The sequence below is a fragment of the Chenopodium album genome, chromosome 3 (assembly GCF_948465745.1).
Source record: "Chenopodium album chromosome 3, dcCheAlbu1.1, whole genome shotgun sequence".
NCBI lineage: Eukaryota > Viridiplantae > Streptophyta > Magnoliopsida > Caryophyllales > Amaranthaceae > Chenopodium > Chenopodium album.
The window spans coordinates 75,815,439-75,821,307 of NC_137836.1; the positions used below are offsets into that span (position 1 = coordinate 75,815,439).

The window sequence follows — 5,869 nt, forward strand, 5'->3', positions numbered from 1 at the left end:
TCCTTTTCCTTCTCTTTGTTTTTTCTCTTCCCTTCTCTTTCTCTCTCCTCTACTCCTCATTTTTACTAGATCTAAATTAAAATAAAAAAATTCACATCAATTGCATAGACAATTATAATTAATCAAAGTGGGTGAAATTTTCAGGAAAATCAAAATCGATGATGGAAATGGAGGTGTTCGCTGCCCGTGGTGGAGCTGAGTGCGAACCACTATGTTGGCGTGGTTGGGCTAGGTTCCGGCGTGGCTGCAGCTAGAAGAAGATAGAGTGGTGGTGCGAGGTTGTGTTGGTGTTGGTGGTGTGTGGGGGCTGCGACAGGAAGAAAAGGGAGTGTGGTGGTGCGTAGTGGTTGCGTTGGTGACTTGGTGGTGGGTGGGGGTCGTGACAGGAAGGAGATCAGAGAGAGTGTGGTGGTGTCATTGGTGGTGATAAGATAAGAAGAGAGTGAATATGGTAATAGAAGAAAGAAAGAAATACTGGGGCTCATGTTTTGTGAAAATGGTAACAGACTAACAGGAGAGAGAAAGAAAGAGGAGTACATCAGCCAACAAAAGGAACATATTAGCCAAACAAAGGGACATATTAGCCAACAAATGAAGCGTATCAACCAAAATAATTAACATATAAGCTAATAAATGTTTGATATCTGTTTTCAAAAAAAAAAAATGTTTTAAAAAAAAATGTTTGATATCAGCCAACAAAACGGACTATATCAGCCAAAAAATGAAGCATGTCAGCCATTAGAAGGATAAAAACAGCAAATATAAGCAACATGTAAGCCAACAAAAGATGCATATATCAGCCAACAAGAGGTGTATACCAGCCAACAAAAGGTACTTTTCAGCCAACAGAAGGAACATATCATCCAACAAAAGTTGCATATCAGCCAACAAAAGGATACATATATAGAAGCTAACAATTAAAATATACATATCAACCAACAAAATAAATATATAAGCCAATTAAAGAACCATATAAGCGAAATGATGTATGATATCATCCAATTAAAGAACCATATAAATCAAATGATGTCTGATATTAGCCAACAAAAAGAATATAGTAGCCAACAAATGAAATATATAAGTCAATTCAACACATGAAACATATAAGCCAACGAGTAAAATATATCAGTCAACCCTCCCACACCCAATATTTCGTGCGTCCGTACGCACGCAATACCTTCTCTTTAAAAAGATAAAAAGCATTAAAAATATCTCACTAAGAATCAATACGTGTTATTATTGACGAGTTTTATTTTATATCCACAACTATATATTTTTGATTTTTTATATCATAAACTACTGAAGAAAATATATAACAATAGTATTAGTTTTTGGCTGATAATTGCATTATATTGTTTGTAGCTTCTAATTAATTCATAATTAAATTAAAAAAAAAAAAGTAAATTGGTGTTGTATTTTAATTAATTTCTTGGAGCTTCTATAATGTAATAATAAAAATTATTTTTTTAAAAAATAAACTTATTTTTTTTAATTATTGCTGGAGTAGGGGGTAAGGGGGGGCGGGCTAGGCTCGGCTCGGGTGGGGAGGGTAAGGATAAGGGTGTGGTTTAAAAAAAAAAAATTATTTATTTATTTAATTATTAAAACGTCTATTTATAAAATATACGCGACGAATCCAATGAAATCTCACATTGCATGAATATGTAATCTCTTATAGATTAACGGGAATTTATAGTAAAAGATTTTATTGTTTGACCTAAATATTAGATATGGGAAAAACATTTGAGGAAGGAGGGAGTATGATTTTATGTCATACAAAATCCTATAATACAACATGGATTCAACATGCATGTTTGGAAAAATAATTTTACATATATAACTCTACGTACATTACTTGCACGTATGATTGATCCTCTTAGAAAATCTTGAAATATTCTATCACGTGTGATATAGCAAATTTAACAACGAAGTCCATGATTTTATTATTTTGAACCTACGTACATTTTGCGTATCAATTTTGAGATCGACTGATCTTAACCTTAAAACCATTTTTCATACGAAGAAGTACAGAAAGATCGAAGACAGGATGATTTTCTTGTACAGTCTCTATATTGTAGTGATGGATGATGGCAGCAGCTATAATCTTCATCTGGGTGAAGGCCATTTGCCTTCCCAAGCAATACCTTGGCCCTGAGCCAAACACCGAAAACTTGTATGATGGTTCATGTTTAATCGCTCCACCTTCAGTTATCCACCTTTCGGGCTTGAACTCGTTGCAATCTTCTCCCCATATCGATTTCATCCTTCCCATCACGTACGTGTTTATGATAATTTCCGTGTTTGGATTCACTTGATGACCACTAGGAAGGATGTCTGGCTTAATTGGTGACTTGTGATTGTAGGCTAATGCTGGGTAGAGTCTTAAAGACTCACATAATGTAGCATGAAGATATATTAGCTGGTCACTAAGCTCTATAAAATTGCTTAGAAACCTATCATAGTTATTGTTCACTTGTTTCATTATACCATCTAGTTCCATTTTAATCTTGTGAGCAATTTGTGGGTTTTTCGAGAGAAGGAAAAAAAACCAAGTCAATGCAATACTACTTGTTTCTCCTCCAGCTATGAAAAAATTTGAAATTGTGTCCCTTAAAAATTTATTATTATCATTGTGGCTCTTTGACTTAATAGTATTTTCATCAGTATCTATAAAAAAGGTCAATAGATCTATTCTACTTACCTCTATTTCATTATCTTTTGGTTTAGATGTTCCTTTCCTCATTTCTTCTCTTTTCTTATTTATGCACTTGTAAATAAAGTCATCAAGGATTTTCCATGCTTGCTTGTACTTATTCTCTCCCCCTATATTCAACCACCTTTGGAATTTCCATATGCATGTTGGCAATACGTGACGAGTGAAAATAGTGTGTTCGAGATCAGCCACAGCCTTTAAGAGTGGAAAATCTGGCAAATCGATTGAAAGAGATTCGGGATCATGGTCAATCATGATCCTACTCATTGTGTCATACATGAACCTTAAGATTATATTTTGAAGGTCAATCTCAATCGAGTGCTTAGCAACATGATCAAGAAAAGGGATGAGTCCATTCTTGACTTTATTCCGTGCTATATAGATCAAAGAGTGATGGAATTGAGGATGATGGAAAAAAAGATGAGCCACATTTCGATGGTAACTCCATACATCTGAATCGGAGTTAAGGATCCCATCACCAAGGACGTCAAAGATTTCATTATATTTGGAACCTTTTATATAAGTTCCAGATTTTTTGCAATATATATGGTTAAGATTAGCAGGATCAACGGTTACTAGGATGTGCATGTTGGCAAACCAAGGGCCCATGAAATGGAAATTCATGTTAGAATTTTCCATAAGATGAAAAATAAAGTCATTAATATTATGGACGTTTTTGAGGAGTGCAGGAAGCATCCCAACAAGAGGCCATTTAGTTGGGAGCCCATTTTTATTGCGAAAGAAGCAGCAAAATAAAGCAAACAAAAGGAGGATTAGTGTATTGATCAACATGTAATACCCCATTATTAGGAAGTATAGTATGTGTTTAGGCCAGATTTTGCTTGTTTAGGTGTCTGGTTGATGATTATGTGAAAATGTACGTGCTTTTTATAGTTTTATTATGAACATGTTATTTTTAATTTGTGTAGAACTTAATGATGTAGGCCTCACAAAATGAATGACACATCAAAATATATATAACAGCCACCTACCAACACCTTTTCCTTTTTTTTTAAGGGCTAATGTCTTTTCAAATGTGTTTTATTTTTTCCCGCAAGGTGTGATAATTATCAATTATGGCAATGCAATTTTCAGGCTTGATGGCGTGGGGCTGGGGGTGTAATGCGTTTTTGTTGCCTCAACTTGACTTTGCATTTGGGATAAGTTCGAGGCCGACTTTGCTGACTTTGCTGAAGCTCTTGTCATGAGGCACGCTTTGCTTATTGTTTTATTTCATTATTATTATTTTTTTTACGAGAAGAAAAAGGATTTCATTAATGAAAGGTAACTAAATGACACTTACAAACAATTCCTAGGAAATCTAAAATTATGGATGGAGAGTATAATTGCTTAATGTTGTGGAGTTGATGATAGAGTATAAAAACATATTCCTAGACTTCAACCAAAAGTTTAAGTTGATGGTTGAGTTGGACTTTTAACATGGTATTAAATCCCAGGTTTGTTGGGTCGTTAATAATTAGGCATTTGTCAAGCCAACTAGTTAAGGGGCATCTATTAGATGTTCATTCCCAATGATGATTATATTGTACCTTTTGGTGTACTCAAACTTCTAAGGACACTCACAAGTGGACTATAGTTTCACTTCATAAGGTAGATGAGTTACTCTTACTGTTGCCAATTGGGTTTTGTATAGAAGCTCCAAAACCTAGTTTGTGGACCAAACTCTCCTCCTCCTTGTGCGGGTTGCCCAGACTCATTTCATATTATCTCGAAAATTAAAATGGTATCAGAGCCAGGTAACACAAAGGTCACGGGTTTGAAACTCATCCGCCCCTCCTTTAAAGTGGAATTAATTCGCACAAGGTATGGGTGGACCTATGTTTCATCCACATTTCAAACCCAAAGGGCCTTTCATGTGAGGGGGAGTGATAGTGTATAAAAACATATTCCTGGGTCTCAACCATCAGTTTAAGCTTTTGGTTGAGTTGGTCCGTTAATAGTCGAGATTCAGAAGAGTTAGTGTGGAAACAGAGTGCCTCAAATTACACAGCCATGTTTAAAAGGGAACGATCCTTGCAGCAAGTTCGGGTCGACTATTTATGATATTATTTGACTTGCTAAGGTTTGCTAGAGTTTTTCTTTCTCTTTTGTTAAAATGAGTGGTAATCAGGTTGTGCATGAACTCCCTAAATTTTGTTCCTCTTTTGATGGTCTTAAAGTTTGGATGGAAGAGGTACCTTTTGGTATTTCAAACTTTGTAATGGTTTATTTAAGCATTAATAGTGGTCATCAAATATATATGCTGCTTCAAAGTTTTGGAAATCTAATATATAGAGAGCATAAAAAGGGTATGAAAACATTAATAATGGTCATACTTGTGCATAAGCAGATTATAAAGTTAAACCGCAATTATTGATGATAAGAAATAACCAAGAAAAACTAATTTCAATCCAAACTTCAATGTTTAAGATGAATTTTAAGAGAGATCAAATAATAAAGATAAATTCTTATCACATCAGTCACCATGTTTTATGCAGTATGATTTTAATCTAAGTCTAAAATAAAGTAGACCAAAGATTAGGTTTAAAAATACATTTACAATAATCACCAAGATTATGGATGGAGAGAAAAACACTCATAAAGGTTTACAAATAAGCAAAACTTGTTCCCAAAAGCAAGCTTAGTCCTATTTAAAGGATTTACAAACAAATCAAGATTCACTACTAAAAACCAGCCCATTTTTGACCGAAAAATTCCGACGGAATTTCCATCAGAACGGGTTGATAGGAAAAAGGACCCTTCCAACGGAAAATTTCGTCGAAAACACTGTTCCGACAAAATTCATTCCTCAGAAGAGATTTTCCGGCACCGGAAAAATATGTCGGAAATCTCCAACGGACCTCGGAAAATTGCGAGGGAAATTCCGTCGTAAAATTATTAAAAAAAAAAAAAGCATCCCACCACCCCTACCACCAGCCCGGACCACCAGCTACCACCCCTCACCACCAGCCCCCCTAACCCGTATCACCAGCTCACACCACCAGCTACCAGCCCGTATCACCAACCCCCCTAACTCGTATCACCAGCACCCTAACCCGATCCACCACCCACACCCACACCCACAACCACGAGAACCCCAACCCACCTAACCATAAGCCCCTAACCCACACAAATAAGCCCAGATCTACCACCCCA

The 5,869-nt window shown here is 35.8% G+C and overlaps 1 pseudogene; it reads right to left on the minus strand.

Moving 5' to 3' along the window:
- Positions 1 to 1,972: 1,972 nt before the first annotated feature.
- LOC145625399 (alkane hydroxylase MAH1 pseudogene) lies at positions 1,973 to 3,555 on the minus strand (annotated as a pseudogene).
- Positions 3,556 to 5,869: the final 2,314 nt, after the last annotated feature.